The sequence below is a fragment of the Vicugna pacos genome, chromosome 2, assembly GCF_048564905.1.
Source record: "Vicugna pacos chromosome 2, VicPac4, whole genome shotgun sequence".
In the NCBI taxonomy this organism is placed as follows: Eukaryota; Metazoa; Chordata; class Mammalia; order Artiodactyla; family Camelidae; genus Vicugna; species Vicugna pacos.
Window position 1 is genome coordinate 19377924 of NC_132988.1, and position 18692 is coordinate 19396615.

Here is an 18692-nt window from a genome sequence, read left to right on the forward strand (position 1 = left end):
TGAATGAAAAAAAGATGCAGCCTAGGATACTTTATCCAGCAAAGCTATCCTTTAGGATAGAAGGAGAAATAAAGAGTTTCACAGACAAAAAAAAAGCTGCAGGAGTTTAGCAACTCTAAGCCCATGCTAAAAGAAATGTTGAAAGGGCTATTCTAAATAGAAAAGCAGCAGGATGCTACAGAAATGAGAAACGTACAACTGGAAAGGTGATAACTCATGAATTACAAATAAAGAAAACACGAAATTATAAAAGAAGACATACAAATCACTGAGAGTGGGAGAGGGAGGCAGGGAAATATAGAATTTTTTTTTCTTTCTTTTTTTAAATTTTTTTTAACAGTAGGATGGGTTTGAGATCAGGTTATTTATTAAAAACGGGTATAGGTTAATAGATTTACAAAAAAGGGTAACCACAAGTCAAAAATTTACAAGGGAGTCACAAAAATTAAATAAAATCCATGATAATACAAAGGAAAATTACCAAACCACAAAAGGAAGAAGAAAGGAACAAAGAGGATATACCAATTCAACTGCAAAGATAAGTTCAAAATGGCAATAAACACACATCTATCATTAATTACTGTAAATGTTAATGGACTAAATGCTCCAGTCAAAAGACATAGAGTGGCAGAGTGGATAATAAAGCAAGAACCTTCAATATGCTGCATACAAGAGACCCACTTTAGGGAGAAGGACACATATAGATTGAGAGTGAAAGGATGGAAAAGGATATTCCATGCAAATGGAAAAGCCAAAAAAGCAGGTGTTGCAGTACTGATTTCAGACAAAACAGACTTTAAAACAAAGGCCATAAAGAAAGATAAAGAGGGACATTTTATAATGATTAAAGGAGTGATACAAGATGAAGACATTACACTCGTTAATATATATGCACCCAATATAGGAGCACCTAAGTACATACAAGAATTACTAACAGAGATAAAGGGCGATATTGATGGGAATACAATCATAGTTGGAGATTTTAACACTGCATTAACATCACTAGACAGATCTTCCAGACAGAAAATAAACAAGGCAACAGAGAAATTAAATACTACAATAGAAAAACTAGACTTGCTGGATATTTTCAGAGCATTACACCCCCCAAAAATAGAATTTACATTCTTTTCAAGTGCACATGGAACATTTTCCAGGATCGATCATGTACTTGGACACAAAAGAAACCTCAACAAATTTAAGAAAATAGAAATTATCTCAAGCGTCTTTACTGACCACAATGCCATGAAACTGGAAATCAACAACAGAGAAACAAAGGAGAAAAAAAGAAAAGCAGGGAGATTAAACAATATGTTATTGAAAAAACAATGGCTCAATGAGGAAATCAAAGCTGAAATTAAAAAATACCTTAAGACAAATGATAATGAAAGCACAACCACTCAAAACCTATGGGACACAGCAAAGGCAGTGCTAAGAGGGAAGTTTATAGCGATACAGGCCTTCCTCAAAAAAGAAGAACAATCTCAAATAAACAAGTTAACCCACCACCTGAATCAATTAGAAAAAGAACAACAAAAAGCCCCAAAAAGCAGCAGAAAGAAGGAAATAATAAAGATCAGAGAGGAATTAAATACAATAGAGATTAACAAGACTATAGAAAAAATCAACCAAACCAAAAGCTGTTTTTTTGAAAAAGTAAATAAAATCGACAAACCTCTGGCCAAACTCACAAAGAAGAAAAAAGAGAGAGCACAAATTAGCAAAATAAGAAAGGAAAATGGAGAAATTACAACAAACAAAATAGAAATACAGAATATCATACGAGAATATTATGAAAAACTATATGGAACCAAACTGGATAACCTAGAGGAGATGGACAAGTTTCTGGAAACATACTGTCCACCAAAACTGAATCAAGAAGAAACTGAACACTTGAACAATCAGATCACTAGAAAGGAAATAGAAATAGCAATTAAAAACCTCCCTACAAATAAAAGTCCAGGACCGGATGGCTTCACCGGGGAATACTACCAAACATACAAAGAAGAACTCATACCAGTCCTTCTCAAACTCTTCCAGACGATTGAAAAGGAGGGAATACTCCCAAACTCATTCTATGAAGCCACCATCACCCTGATATCAAAACCAGGCAAGGACACTACAAAAAAAGAGAATTATAGGCCAATATCACTGATGAACATAGAAGCCAAAATCCTCACCAAAATTTTAGCAAATAGAATCCAACAACACATAAAAAAGATTATACATCATGACCAAGTGGGGTTCATCCCAGGGGCACAAGGCTGGTTCAACATACGCAAATCAATCAATGTAATACATCACATCAACAAGAGAAAGGACAAAAACCACATGATCATCTCAATCGATGCAGAAAAAGCATTTGATAAAATTCAACACCCATTTATGATAAAAACTCTCGCCAAAGTGGGTATAGAGGGAACATATCTCCACATAATAAAAGCTATATATGACAAACCTATAGCCAGCATAGTTCTCAATGGTGAAAAACTCAAAAGCTTCCCACTAAAATCTGGGACAAGACAAGGATGCCCACTATCACCACTCCTATTCAATATAGTCCTGGAAGTCCTAGCCACAGCAATCAGGCAAGAGAAAGAAATAAAAGGGATCCAAATTGAAAAAGAAGAGGTAAAAGTGTCATTATATGCTGACGACATGTTACTATATATAGAAAACCCTGAAAGGTCCACAAAAAAGCTACTAGAGCTGATCGAAGAATTCAGCAAGGTAGCAGGTTACAAAATTAATGTTCAAAAATCAGTTGCCTTTCTTTACACTAACGATAAATCAACAGAAAAAGAAAGTAAAGAAACAATCCCCTTTAAAATAGCACCCAAAGTAATAAAATATCTGGGAATAAATCTAACCAAGGAGGTGAAAGAATTATACACAGAAAACTATAAACCATTGATGAAGGAAATTAAAGAAGACTTTAAAAAATGGAAAGATATTCCATGCTCTTGGATTGGAAGAATCAATATTGTTAAAATGGTCACACTGCCCAAGGCAATCTACAGATTTAATGCAATCCCTATCCAATTACCCAGGACATATTTCACAGAACTAGAACAAATCATACTAAAATTTATATGGAACCATCAAAGACCTAGAATTGCTAAAGCATTACTGAAGAGAAAGAAAGAGGCTGGAGGAATAACTCTCCCAGACTTCAGACAATACTATAGAGCTACAGTCATCAAGACAGCATGGTATTGGTACCAAAACAGACATATAGAGCAATGGAACAGAATAGAGAGCCCAGAAGTGAACCCACAAACTTTTGGTCAACTCATCTTCGACAAAGGAGGCAAGAACATACAATGGAATAAAGACAGTCTCTTCAGCAAATGGTGTTGGGAAAACTGGACAGCAGCATGTAAAACAATGAAGCTAGAACACACCCTTACACCATATACAAAAATCAACTCAAAATGGATTAAGGACTTAAACATAAGACAAGATACAATAAACCTCCTAGAGGAAAACATAGGCAAAACATTATCTGACATACATTTCAAAAATTTTCTCCTAGAAGAAGTAAAAGCAAGAATAAACAAATGGGGCCTAATGAAACTTACAAGCTTCTGCAGAGCAAAGGAAACCAGAAATAAAACAAGAAGAAAACCTACGGAATGGGAGAAAATTTTTGCAAGTGAAACCGACAAAGGCTTGATCTCCAAAATATATAAGCAGCTCATACAACTCAATAAGAAAAAAATAAACAACCCAATCCAAAAATGGGCAGAAGACCTAAACAAGCAACTCTCCAAGGAAGACATACAAATGATCAAAAAGCACATGAAAAAATGTTCAATATCACTAATTATCAGAGAAATGCAAATCAAAACTACAATGAGGTATCACCTCACACCAGTCAGAATGGCCGTCATTCAAAAATCCAAAAATGGCAAATGCTGGAGAGGCTGTGGAGAAAGGGGAACCCTCCTACACTGCTGGTGGGAATGCAGTTTGGTGCAGCCACTATGGAAAACAGTGTGGAGATTCCTCAAAAGACTAGGAATAGACTTACCATATGACCCAGGAATCCCACTCCTGGGCTTGTACCCAGAAGGAAATCTACTTCAGGATGACACCTGCACCCCAATGTTCATAGCAGCACTATTTACAATAGCCAAAACATGGAAACAACCTAAATGTCCATCAACAGGTGACTGGATAAAGAAGAGGTGGTATATTTATACAATGGAATACTACTCAGCCATAAAAACCGACAACATAATGCCATTTGCAGCAACATGGATGATCCTGGAGAATGTCATTCTAAGTGAAGTAAGCCAGAAAGAGAAAGAAAAATACCATATGAGATCGCTCATATGTGGAATCTAAAAAACAAAAACAAACAAAAACAAAGCATAAATACAGGACAGAAATAGACTCATGGACAGAGAATACAGACTTGTGGTTACCGGGGGGGGGGGGGGGTAGAGGGTAGGAAGGGATAGACTGGGATTTCAAAATTGTAGAATAGATAAACAAGATTACACTGTATAGCACAGGGAAATATACACAAAATGTTATGATAAATCACAGAGAAAAAAATGTGACAATGAGTGTGTATATGTCCATGAATGACTGAAAAATTGTGCTGAACACTGGAATTTGACACAACACTGTAAAATGATTATGAATCAATAAAAAATGTAAAAAAAATCAACAGAACTCAATGAATTAAATTTAAGCAAAAGAAAAAAACGTAAGACTGTCTCATGAAACTCAATGGTAGGAGAAACAATCAGGTCTCACAAAAAACTGGAACCAGGGACTGAAAGTTAATAAACGAGGTTATTTTCTCTCTCTCTCCTGGGGTCACAGAACCCTCGATTTCTATTGACACTTCATATATGCCACATTTCTCTCTCTCCCTCTCCGTCTCTCCCTCTCTCCCTCTCTCTCACTTTCTTTGTTTTAGTGTGCTCATGATTGCCGAGACCCAGTTTTAAATAGTCTCTCTAATTAAAAGTCCAACAGAAATTAACTGAAGTCCCTGTCTTCCAACTCCTAGGAAAGAGATCTTTACTGACCTACTTTGAATGTGATGTCCATACCTGTTCCAATAAGCTGCAGCCAGTGTGAATGAACTCAGATGACCTAGGATGAAGGGAGTGTGTGCAGGTCATCTAGGAGGGTGTTATTATGTTGATTTTAAAAGAGCATACCCCTATTTGTAATACAGATATAAGCCTGCAAGCATGTGTGTCCTCTCTCTTTCTGTGATTACCCGTAAAGAAGCCAGCATACTGCTGCTTCTTGACCACTTGTCCAAGTACTGATTCTTGACTTTTTTAGAAGTGAAGAAATCTGGGAGGGGGATATAAGATGATATAAGAAAAGTCCAGTTGTCTGGGATGCAATGAGGAAGGTCAGTATTGTATCTGACCCTCCACCTAGCCCCAGTGACTCATCTATCAGTGGTGAGTCACACACAGAGCATATGAACAACCCTGCCTCATTTTTGCCATCTTTCTGTCTCCAGACTTTCCTTGCAAACTTATCCGTGCCTGTTAAGCAATTCCTAGTATTAAACAAAGGCAAATTCTCTTCTTCACAAGCCAGCAGAGAGAGATGCATTAGTGCTTTGTTTGGTATGTAAAAAATTAATTTGGACTAATCAGAGATCAGAGCTGAGACAAATCTTAGCAGATGCCCTGCTTCCCATATTCATAGAGACCTTTGATGGCTGGCTGACTTGGAAAAGTACGTTCTTTGTTTCAGTGTTGTTGTTACTGTTGTCTGTTTCCTCAGGGCTGTTTCTTCACTGATAAATGGTGGTGATAATAATCATAACTACTTAACGGTGCTGCTGAAAAATTTTAGAACAGTCCCTAAAATATGTTAAGCACTTAATAAATGTTAGCTGTTATTATCTTTGACACAGATAAAGCAGTACTGAAAAAGCAGTACTGAAAAGAAAAATCCATTACCTTAAAGACTTGTATTAATAAGCAAAAAAATGATTCAGTTTCATTACTGGTAATTGGTCTGTTCATATTTTCTATTTCTTCCTGGTTCAGTCTTGGGAGATTGTGCCTTTCTAAGAATTTGTCCTTTTCTTCTAGGTTATCCATTTTATTGACGTGTAGTTGTAGTGGTCTCCTATGATCCTTTGTACTTCTGTGGTGTCCGTTGTAACTTCTCCTTTTTCATTTCTCATTTTATTAATTTGGGCCCTCTCCTTTTTATTCTTGATAGTTCTGATTAAAGGTTTATCAATTTTGTTTATCTTATCAAGGAACCAGCTTTTCGTTTCATTGATCTTTTCTATTTTGTTTTTAGTCTCAGTTTCATTTATTTCTGCTCTGATCTTTATGATTTCTTTCCTTCTGCTAACTTTGGGTTTTGTTTGTTCTTTCTTCTTCCATTGCTTTAGGTGTAAGGAGGTTAGGTTGTTTATTTGAGATTTTTATTTTTTCTTGAGATAATGCTCTAAACTTCCCTCTTAGAACTGTTTTTGCTGCATCTCATAGGTTTTGGATCATCATGTTTTCATTTAAAAAAAATTTTTTAAAGGGCCACATTATGGACACTGAAAAAAATAATAATAAATTTTATACTTAAAAAAATAAGCTACAAAAAATTAAAAACAAATTAAAAATTGAACTCAAAAGGTTAGAAAAACTTAAAAAATGAATTTAAGGACAGGAATTAGAAAATCAAAGGGAGAAAACAGGAAAAGGTAGAGCCAATTAAATATATCCAACAACTGATTTCTTGGAGAGGAAGTTAACAAAATAGATAAACTATTAGATAATCTAATCAAGAAAAGGGAGCACAAAATTAAAAAGACAAGATATCAAAAACAATAGGTATAAACAAAATTACAATATTATTGAAAATAATGTTCTCAATTCTAAGAAAAAAAAATTGAAAACCTGCATGCATGACTATTTTCTGAGAAAATATAAATTACCAAAATTAATTCCAGAAATATAAAAAATCTAAACAGATAAATTACCATCAAAAATAGAGAAATTTGTCAGAGCAGCCATTCCCTCAAATAAAGCAATATAATTAAATAATTTCATAGTAGTATTTTACCAGATATTTTAGAAACTAAAATCCCAATGTTCTTAAACTATTCTAGAGTACAGAAAAAGGATCCTTTTAGATTATTGTTACAAAATGATAACACTGATACTAAAAACCATCATGATCACATAAAAAATTATAAACTACACTCACTTATGAATATAGAAGCAAAATTCCAAATAAAATATTACCAAATATATTCCATCAGAAATTCAAGGTGATCCACTGTAAGAAAATCTTATAACTAAGAGTAGTTGATTAAAAGAGAAAAATCGTATTATCAACTCTATAGATGCTGAAAAAGAACTTGATAAATTCAATATCCAGTATTGTTAAAAAAGCAAAGGTACAGATCTTAAAATAGGAACAAATGGATTCTTCCTAAACATGATAGCATTGGTCAGCACCTTGCTCAATGGAAAACATTTAAAACTGTAGTTAGGAATAAGACAAAGAGCCTCACTATCACCAATAACATGACAATGCGATAAACACAGAAAATACATAATCAGCATAAAAATTGGAGGGGAGCAGATAAAATTATCATTTGTGTAGATAATATGATAGTACATGTAGAAAATATCAGAAATTCATCTAAGAAAACTATTCCAAATAATAAGACAAGTTGGTACAGTGGCGGAGAAAAAGTAAATATACAGAAGTTAATTGCCTGTACATACATAAACAGCCACCAGATATATGATGTAAAATAGGTTAAGATACACTGTATTCAATAACAACAACAAAAATACCTGGGAAAGTAGTTAACAAGGAAAATACAAAATTTATATCAAGAGTACTTCATAATGTAAGGGACAAAAATAAGAAAAACAAAACAAATGGAAAGAAGAATACATGGAAATTCAAATCACATGCTAGCAAAACAAACTAGTGAATATAAGAAAAAAGAAACAGACTTATAACAGAGAAGAACAAACCCGACTCCATCTTGGATCCATTCCTTTAGCTCTAACCTCTATGCTCCGTTGTCTGTGCTTAGTCATGTTGGCTCTGCCCCTTTTATAAAAGAATGTCGCCTATAGCCTGAAAAATACAGGATAGCCCATTCTCAGGTCTCTGACCTTTAAAGCTATGACACTTCTCCATTCATGTAGAGATTAATTAAGAGTTGCAGAACAGAAAATAACAACTGTCTTGTTAGAGGTTTACAGGAACATTGTGACCAGATCTATGTGGACAGCTGGAAAAATAAAGAAGGGATTCTGGCACCAAGAAGTGTGCAACAACCAGCCACATCCCTGCCCTTTTTAGTATAAAAGAAGCCTAAATTCTAGCTTGGGTAAGATGGTTCTTTCAGACACTAGTTCACCATCTTCTCAGTCTGCTGGTTTTCCAAATAAAGTCACTATTCCTTGCCCCAGTGCCTCATCTCTTAATTTATTGGCCTGTCGTGCAGCAAGCAGTATGAGCTTGGACTCAGCAACCGACTCACAGATGGTAGAGAACAAACTAGTGGTAACATATAGGAAGAAGGAAGTGGGAGGGGCAAGATAGGGATAGGGAATTAAGAGGTGCAACCTATAATGCATAAAATCAATAATCTGCAAGGATATATTGTATACCACAGGGGCTATAGCCAGTATTTTATCCTAACTGTAGATGGAATAGAACCTTTAAAAATTATAAATCACTATGTTGTACACCTAAAACTAATTTAATATTGTACATCAGCTATACTCAATGGAAAAATCACATGCTTGTGTCAGAAGGCCTAATGTCGTATATATAAATTAATAATAATTCAACATTATCTCAATAACAAATAGCATCATGATTCTTTTGGAAAGTGAGTGCGTGATTATGCCATGCATATAAAAATAAACAAAGAAGAATAGCCAAATACTGGAATGCATTATGACCCAATCAGATATTAAAATACACAATAAAGATGCTATAATTAAAGCAGTGCAGTGATGTAAAATGGTGATACAGGCACAGATGGAGCAATGGAAGAGAACTAACAGTCCAGATACAGATCCGAAGGGATAGGGAAGTTTAGGAGATGCTAAAAGTCGCCTTTTAAATTAAGCTATTCAACAAGTGGTGTTTGAACAACTGAATGGCCACCTTGAAAAAAACAATTAACTTTTATTTCTATTTTATATACACCACCAAAATAAATGCCAGACTGATGGAAGATCTAAATGAATAAAATATGGAATTATAAAAACACAAGGAACAAATGGGAGAATTTTTTTTAACCTCAGAGCGGAGTACTTTAAATTCAATCTTAAGATCAAATTGTATCATCAGATGTCATGTTACCTACTTGGAGCAAGTTGCTTAGCCCCTTAACGGAGTCCATATTAATGCTGCTGTAAAATACCGTTATGGAGACTGTCTGCCACATCTCTCACTGTAACTCCGCTGTGAAAAAATTCCTTCTAAGTTTTTCCTTCTAAGAAGAGCTCTGCTTCTTCTGAGGAACTCATGCATCAAGCTTTCCACATAAGAAACATCAATTCTGTGTCACTTTTTCTTTTGGCTACCTTGAAACTCCCAGTTAAATTTGAAACCCAAATCATTGTTATGACTAAGATTCTTACTGTCTTTTTCTTTGTCCCAATTTTCTCTTTATAGTTCATTATTATATATCCTTGAGTCATTACTGTGAGCCACCTCACATCCACTATTAATATCCCAAAAGGCAAGGTATTAATAAATACAAATAGCACATCAAAGTATCTCATCTGATCCTCAGAAATGCCTGGTGTGGGGTGGATAGTATTGCAACTTTTTATCTCTGTTTGAATGGAAAAGTGTTATACCCTAAAGGTCAGAGCCTTGAAAAAGGGCTGTCCTGTATATTTCAGGATATAGGTAACACTCTATTACAAAAGGTGCAGAACCAGCATGACTAAGCACAGGAAACTGTGCACAGGATTAGCACTAAAGGGACAGATCTAATATGGAGTCAGATTTGTTCTTCCCTATTACATAGACTGTTCTTTTTTCTCGAAGTGAGCTTTCTCTCCCCTCCAGGCAAATGTCTGCAGAGCTTTAAAACCTTTCTTCATGCTTCCAGGGAGAACCAGAGGTCCTCTTAGGGGTCCGGGCAGGACAGCAGTCACCCCTCAGTCACAACGCTCCTCCCTGTGGGTTATGTTTGTTTCTTTTAGTAGAACAATGACAGATGGATAAAGTGAGTTCCCACATATACATTATTTTCATATAATATATTTATTCTTTGTCCATAATCTTTTTCCTTCCAATAGGGAGCTAGAGTCAATTATTATGTGTTCTCAGAGTTAACTGCTGAGTTCTGCAGTTTATGATGAAAAAGTCAGATCTGGGAAGATCTGACTATCCAGTGGTATTTAAAAACAAACACTAAGGGAGGAGAGTATGGTTCAAGTGGTAGAGCGCAGGCTTATCACGCACAAGGTCCTAGGTTAGATCCTCGGTACCTCCTCTAAAAAATAAATAAATAAACCTAATTACCTCCCCACTCCCCCACCAAAAAAAAAAAAGCCAACTATAAAGTTAAACTTGGATTTAAATAAAATAAAAACAAACAAACACTAGTTTTAACACTGAAGAATGATAAAGTAGTGCTTACTGCTAAATTGTCAGTACCGTGTGAGGAGGGACCTTTGACTTAGCTGGCATTATTTTTTGTCTTCTCATTTCCTGCTGGTATATCTCAAATACATAGAACCACAGGGTAAGGACTCAATGAATCCTTGTTGAATTAACAAATGTTGATGAGAAAGTGGATTATTACTTCTTGATTCAACCTGAATGACTACTGTTTCCGAAAGATTTAAATGTTTTCCTATTGAGTGGAACCCCCTTGCTAATGACAGATTTTAAAACCATTGCCTTTTATACACAAAATGAATCATTGAATTTATATCTTGATGTTGAATAGTGTAATTGTGATTTACATACTTGAGTGTTCAGAAATTTAATTCTTGGTCTAAATAACTCGGTAAAATACTGCTTGATTACTTTCACATGTGTTTGCAGGACCGTTTCATTCAACCAACAAATATATATTGAAGCCTGATCTGAGTCAGGTGTTGTTCTGGGAGTTGCACGTGTAAGCATAAAGGTTAAGAGCACAGACTGAATTGAGACTGTCTGATTCCAGTACTGACTCTGCCATTAACTAGCTGTGTAACCTGGGGCACGTTAAGTTCTCTACACCTCAGTTTCCTCATCAAAAAAATGGGAATAAAAATAGAATAGACATCTTAGAATTGTTATAAGGTTTAAATGAGTTCATCTTTACAGAGTCCTTGGAACAATCCCTGGCAAATAGTAGGTACTATGTAAGTGCTTGTTAAATACAACATTAAAAATCAAAAGCTCTGCTACAGTATAGCTTCCATCATAGTGGGGATGAAACGTCTGGGAAAGTCAATAAATGGATAAGCAAGTAAATACACATTTTGTCCAGTGATGGTAAATGTTATATAATAAAATAAAGTGGGGAACGGAGAGTGATAGGGTCAGCCTAGGAACTGCTTTTTCAGGTGGAGTAGACAGATAGTCTCTCTGATAAGATGAGGGATGAGTAAGGTGAAGAACTGAGCCATGAGGAGTTTAAGAACAATCACCCTTAAACAATTCCAGGTTCCATTCTTTGAAGGTCATTATTAGTCATGTTCTCAGTCTGATTTGTGCGTGGTGCAATCTATCATTACAAGAGAGATACTCATTATAATGCTTTACTCAAAGTCTAAATATAGGAATTAATTTGGAAACACTAAAAACAATCACCCTAACATCTATTCTCAGATTTGTATTGTCTTAAAAGTCGGGTATAGATTCTTCTGTTCCACAAGTATCAGAGGTGTCACATTACTGTAATGACATCTTGGCTGCCAGGGAACCAAACCTCACAACTTCGTTTTGGGGAGGTTATTTTCTTTTAAGCTCTTGGTGAGGGGGGAAACACTTTTTCCATCATTGTAGATTCCTCTGGCTTCTGAATAATTACCAGAAATAGTTCTTCTTTCCTAAATGACACCCACGAGTACTCTCATGTTCAACAAAAGCTTACAGATAGAACAGCAGCGCCTGGTAAGAGTCGCCTCCATCACGCTGATTCAGTCGGGGTCCTGGGGCTCCCTTGTGGCTGAAAGAACCATTTTGGGAAGAGTGCATATGCTGCCTCATTTCCTACCAGAAAATGATCCAGCCTCAAGGAGAACAGGACTCACCTTCTCTCCCATTCTGCTTTTCAATTTTGTGAATTAATATTTAAGAATTTTAGTCGTGGGATTATGGAGAGTGGTAAAAATAAAAGGAAAAAAGGGGTGGGGGGCCGAGAAAAGTAAATAGAAAATTCCTTTTTATATCAGCTAAGTGTTCATCCTCTAAACCAGGGTTTCTCAGTCTCAGCACTGTTGCCATTTTGAGTCAGTAATCTTTGGTGTGGGAGCTGTCCTATGCATTGTGGGATGTTCAGCAGCACTCTGGGCTTTTACACTAAATGCCAGTAGCATCCCCTCCCATCCCCTCATCCCCACCCATGTGATAACCAGAAATGTCTCTAGACACTGCCAAATGTCCCATTGGAGGAAAATCGTCCCTGCTTAAGAACCACTGCTCTAAACCTACTCTAATAGCACTTTTTGAACAAATTATTAATAATTTAAATTTAATCGTGTAGATATATATATATATGTAAGCATTCATGTATGTATGAGAATTATCTCAGAGAACTTTAAGCCAGTAATCCTAATTAACTAAACCAGTAGATTTCAAAATTTTTCCTCAAATTGTATTTTATTTATTTACTTATACTCCTATCTCTCCCTTCCACGATTAGTTCCCCAAATCCCTGTGTCCCACAGTAAATCACAAACAGAGTCTATGACAACCAATAAACAGCTGAACTCTTACCATGACTCTTGTTTTGACTAATTCTAATGTGAAAGTAAAAGAAATGATGCATAAAGTACCCAAAATATTTTAACTGATTTTAGTCAATAGCATCAATTTCTACCAGCACCTTAATGAAAGTGTTTTTAAAATTGCTAGGTTGAAAGATTTTCACATCATGTACTATGAGACTTTTATTGTGATTTGTTTCAGGTACTGAATCGAAAACTAAAGGATATATGAGCTGGGAAGTGGGGAGTCAAGGGCATAAATAATCAGCCGCTGAATCATACATACAAGCTTTTCTTTCCAGGAATAGGCAATAAATAAAAGCTAGAGAAACACAATAATGCATCCATAAATACTGTGTGTGTTCTCTGTGTTCTGTTCTCTTCCCTGTGAATCGTAAAATTTGTTCTGAGGAGCCCAGGTTGTGTGGACATAATCACACCCTTTAGACTAAGAGACGTGTGAGGACAGAGAAAAATATTTCAGCAGCCTGAGAGAAAAAAATCCAAAACTTTAGGGCTCAGTCCCCTGCCCAGGAGGCTGGCAAACCTCATGCAAAAGAGAGGCTACAAATTGCAAAAAGTAATTCTGCTTTTGTAAAGTTTGTGCCGGAGCTGACCCTGCTTCATACCTCCCCTACCTCTCTGCCCACTCTGTGTCTAACCCCAGCTTGTGAAGGAATCCTGCTGTTTATTTTAGCTTGGAAATTTCCAGCATCGATTTCTTGGTTGAGCTGCTTCTCCAGTCTTCAGCCCACAACTTTGCCTCTTAGCTCACAGTCATTCTTCCCAGAAGTGCTCTTATTATCTCAAATAATGGGGATCCAATGAGAAAGGGAAGAAGGGTCTACCTGGGAAGGTTAACATTGAATAATTACAATACAGAGGGACGAGTATTGTGAAAAGGAAATTATGGGAGGTCTTGTGGCTTGAACTATCCCCCCCAAAAGATATATTGAACTTCTAACCCCCAGTACCTATGAATGCCACCTTATTTGGAAATAGTCTTTCCAGATATAATCAAATTCCTTGTAGTCATTAAGGTGAGCGCTAATCCAATATGATCGGCATCCTTATAAGAAAAGGAAAACACTATCTAAACACAGAGATGCAGAGACACAGAGAGAAGGCCACCTGATGACAGAGGCAGAGGTTGGAGTGATGCAGCAAAAGCCAAGGAACGCCAGTGATGCTGGCCACTTCTAGAAGACAGGACGAGGCAAGGAAGGACTCCACCCAGAGCCTCAGAGAGAGCCCTGCTGACACCTTGGTTTTGACTTTCTAGCTTCCAGAACTGTGAGAAAATAAATTTCTGTTGTTTTAAGTCACCCAGTTTGTGGTGTGCTGTTATGGCAGCCCCAGGACACTAGGACAGGGGTTACAGGAGCATAGAGCACTGGGGGTGACTCTCATCTGCAGTTCAGGCAAAAATCCCAAAGAATTTATATTTAAGCTGAAATCTGAAGAATGAGTAAGCATCTACTAGGAGAGAAGAGGAGGGGGAACTCTTCAGACAATAGGCATGGTGTGTGGAAAGGCCTGAAGGCAAGAAAACCAAGATCTCATTAAATGACGAAAAAAAATTAACATGACTGATGGCCAAATGTGACTGGAAGGATGGGCAGAGATGAGTCTGGAAATGGCACTGGATCCAAGTCAGGGAAGCCTCCAAATGACGTGTTGAAGAATTTCCACTTTATCCTGAAGAAGATGAGAAAGCATTGAAAATATCTGAGTAGAGAAGTGGTATCCTGAGGAATTGTGTTTGATTTAATCAAATAGTCCAGCCACAGCATGAAGAACAGACTGGATGGGAGCAAGACCCCAGGAGAGGAGGACAGTTAGCTACAGCAGTATTTATGTGAGCTATGGTGGTGGCCCAAGCTAGGGTGGTAGTTACAGGATGAAAATGAATGGCCAAGTTTAAAGAATTAAGAGATATCTGGAGGACTGAGTCCATAAGAGTTGATGACTGACTGATATATGGAAATGAAGAAAAGGGAAGAGGACTTATTGATGAATCCAGACTTTCTGCCTGGTTGAGACAGTGGATGATGGCACCATTTACTGAGAAAGAAAGAACACAAAAGGGGGAGCATGATGTCCTTACTGACTTTGATGTGCTTGTGGAAATTCTAAGAGGAGGTGTCTATAACGCAGTTTAGATGAATTGGGCTCAGGAAAGGGGGTTAGAGTGTAAATATAGATTTGGGACTCATTAGCATCGAGCTGAGAACTGCAGCTATGGAAAAGGATAAAGTAGACGAGAGAGAAGATGTAGTGTGAGAAGAAAAGAATACCAAGAACAGACACAGAAGACACCAACTTTTAGTGGCATGCAAATAAATATGGAACTGAGAAAGGACTCGGCGGTGCTGTACACCTGAAACTAACATTCTAAATCAACTACACTTCAATTAAAAAATTTTTTTAATAATTCATATTGGTTGGTCAAAGGGCAAGAGGAGAAGAGGTTAGAACATGATGTCCTAGAAGATAAAGAAGCATTTCCAGAATGAGTCACAGTGTCAAATAATTCACAGATCAAGATTGTCAAAGTCACTAAAATTGTCAATGTGGCGCTAAAGAGTTTTCAGAGGCAGAATGGAGGCTAAGATTTCAGTGGATGGAGGAATCAGAGAGAAGTGAAATACATGAATTCTTTTTAAAAATTTGTAGTGGTGGCAGAAGGCTACTGATGGAGCTTAGCTCAGAAAAGATGCAGGATTGATACACACTTTCAACGTAAAAGAGGTGGTAGAGTCTTTGCTGGTAGGAAGGAGAGAACAGTATTGATGGGGCATCACTGATAACAGGAGATACAAAGTAGAAGTGATGGTTTAGGAAGGAAATTTTCAGAGAAGAGAGAGTTGGGGATTTAGACCGCATGCAGAACAATCATCCCATCCTCTGAGACAAGAGGAAAGGAGGTGAGGGAGCTAAGGGAGGTTTGGGATAAGATTTCCAGATTTATAATAAAGGGAAACTACTTAGTGTTCCTAGACTCTGAGCCGGTTGAGGAAACTTGATGGGAACTTGGATTCTCTCCCTCGGGGACAGGGTGCAGGTGTTCTAGGAGTGAAAAGTAGTATGTAGATAAATACTTAGTCAGAAGAGCTGCTTGTCCCCTAGTATCCATTTTCTTCTTCCTTTTAGTAATAGAAGCTGGAAATAGGTATACCATCTAGAGATTACTTTTCTCTCTTTTCTTTCCATATAACCAGGTTCAAATTAATGAGGTATGAGAGGAACTACTGTGTGCAACTTCTGAGTCATCTATTTAACTAAAATGCTTCTTGCTCTGAACTCTCTCTTTCGCCTTCCTAAGGTCAGGAGGATGTACGGAGAGGTGAATTAGTCTAAAATATTCAGACAAGGACACACTATAGTGAATGGCAAAGCAATAAGGTGAGACATTGTGTCCATGGAGCTTGGCTGTGGATGAAACTCTTGTTTTTCTTAGTAAGATGGGTGGACGTGGTTCAATTCTATTTGGACATTTTAAGTAATTCAGAGGAACAGAACTCATGAACAAATAGCTGAGAAAGGAAATAGTTTTTGTTTAAGTTAGGGTTAGACTTACCGCTATAACAAACAGATCTCAATATTCCACACTTTATATGATAAAACTATGTTTCCTGATCACATAACAGTCTGATCTCTGGGTATGTCTGATCAGATAACTCTCCTCCCTGCAGCAGCAGGGACACAGAGTCCTTTTCATCTTGTGTTCTCTTCTTCAACATTGGGTTTTCAGGGTCACTATGGGGATCATTTCCATTCCTGCCACCTAGAAGTGGAAAGAGCACGGAGGATTGTGTTTCAGAAGTGTCAGTGACTCAGCCAGGACACAGCACATTCACTTCCGTGCACATCCGATTGGCAGAACTGAGTCAAAGAGCCTTACCTGACTGCAAGGAAAGCTGTGGAAGAGGCCCAGGGGGAGAGAACAAGCATGGTGATCTCTTCTACCAAGTGAGCATAAAGTAACTATTGAAACCCTGTAGCCTTGTATCTATCTCCTGGAATCTAGATCTTTTCGTCCCTGTTGCCCCGCAGGTGCTTTGCATCCTCCACCCCTTTTAATGACAGGCATTAAAAAAAGCAGATGCAAAGAATTGTTTTTATTAATAGAGCTTTAAATTTTCTCATGAGATCTGTATAAAAATGTCATGATCATTTTACCACATATTCTCCCAAACCCGTGTCCTTTCCTATTCTGTGTCACCAGTCATCCCCAACCGGTTTCATTGCCCTCAGAATTTAAAGTTACAGCAGTAGCCAGGAAGCCACTCTATTCATGTTACCAGATTTTGTGATAATCCCAGAAATTTTAAGACTTACTCCCAATGTAGGGTATGAGACAGGCATGTAAGCAGACTGTACAATGTGATAAATGCTACAATAGAATTATGTGCAAGGTGAAACAATAAAGTAGAAGGAGGAACTCCTAAATTAGGCAAAGAGGTGAGATGAATTCACAGATGAGAAAAAGGCTTTAGCTAAGCTTCAGAGGATGAAGATAGCTCACTAAGAGAGAAAGAATGTGTGAAGGGATGGAGACACGGTCAGATAATAGCAAGAAGTTCAGTTTGTCTGGACCAAAGAGTAAATGGGATGCATTACAGTAGAAGAGACAGTCGAGAGGTCACATTCGGATTATGAAAATGGTATGCATAGACTGAAGATCTTTGTTTTCTTCCTTTGTAAATTTGGGATGCTCTTAAAGGATAATTGCATAAATAGTTAGCATATGGTGGCTAAGCTGGACAGTCTGAGACCGGAGACAGGAAGACAACCCAGAAATTTCTTCAACTGTCTAATTGAGAAATCATGGTGGATTGCATTAAGGTGGTGCCAGAGAGGAAGAAATAGGAAATATACTGAGTATGTAGAGTATGAAACATGGTGAGAATTGGTGATAAGTCTTAAGAAAGAGGACTTTGACATTGAGCCCGGGGTGTCTGGCTTAGGTTCCTAGAAGAGAATGTAATGAAAGGAATATAATGAAGGAAGCAGCTATCCCATCTTCCAAGGAGAAGAGCAGGTATGATGGCTTCAACATGGCTAGACTGAGTTTGAGGTGTGTAGAAGAATATCACCATCTGGAGATTCTCAGAGGAGATTTTATAGAATAGATCCATTCAAATATTCCCATTTCTCTGAGCCTTTGAGTCCTTCCTCAACACTGTGCCAAGGCAACTGTGGCATCTCCACCTCGTTTAATGTGGGCTGTTGTTTCTTCCAAACTCAGGAGCCATACTAGCAATGTAAGAATGGTTCCAGGAGCCCTTGCCAGAGCGTCATAATCTAAGTCATTGGAGGATGACATATATCAATGAATTCATCCTTATCCAGCCTTACCTTCTGCCTCCACGCCCCAGTCCAGCTTCCTCAATATCCATTTCCACACCCCTGTCTGGGGATTACTGTTCTCCAGCACATCTCCCCTGATGTTTCTATCCCAAGTCTCAGAGTCCCATCACTTTCCCATCAGGGTCTAGCTTTGGCTTAGGAGACTTGTCAAGGCTACAAATTCAGTTCATCCTTTCTGATATTCTCAGTTTTTCCTTTCTGAATTCAGGTCCAAGGCCAGGGTTTATAAGAAACTTAAGAGACATAAGAACCAAATGCAACGAGTAGTTCTTGATTGGATTCTGAAGAAAACAGTTGTAAAAGACATTTTGGAAAAAAAATATAAAAATACAAATAAGGACTGTGTGCTAAGTAGTACATATGATGGGGTTCTCGGCGGGGGTTTGTTTGGTGTGATGGCAGTGGTGT

The 18692-nt window shown here is 37.4% G+C and overlaps 1 long non-coding RNA gene across 1 annotated transcript in view; it reads left to right on the plus strand.

The window, feature by feature from the left end:
• Window positions 1–16912, plus strand: part of LOC140701157 (uncharacterized) — a 45230-nt gene extending 28318 nt beyond the window's left edge. The window contains exon 3 of the long non-coding RNA XR_012080064.1: window positions 16666–16912. This is a non-coding gene — a long non-coding RNA (uncharacterized lncRNA). The remainder of the gene's footprint in view (window positions 1–16665) is intronic.
• The last annotated feature ends 1780 nt before the right edge of the window (window positions 16913–18692 follow it).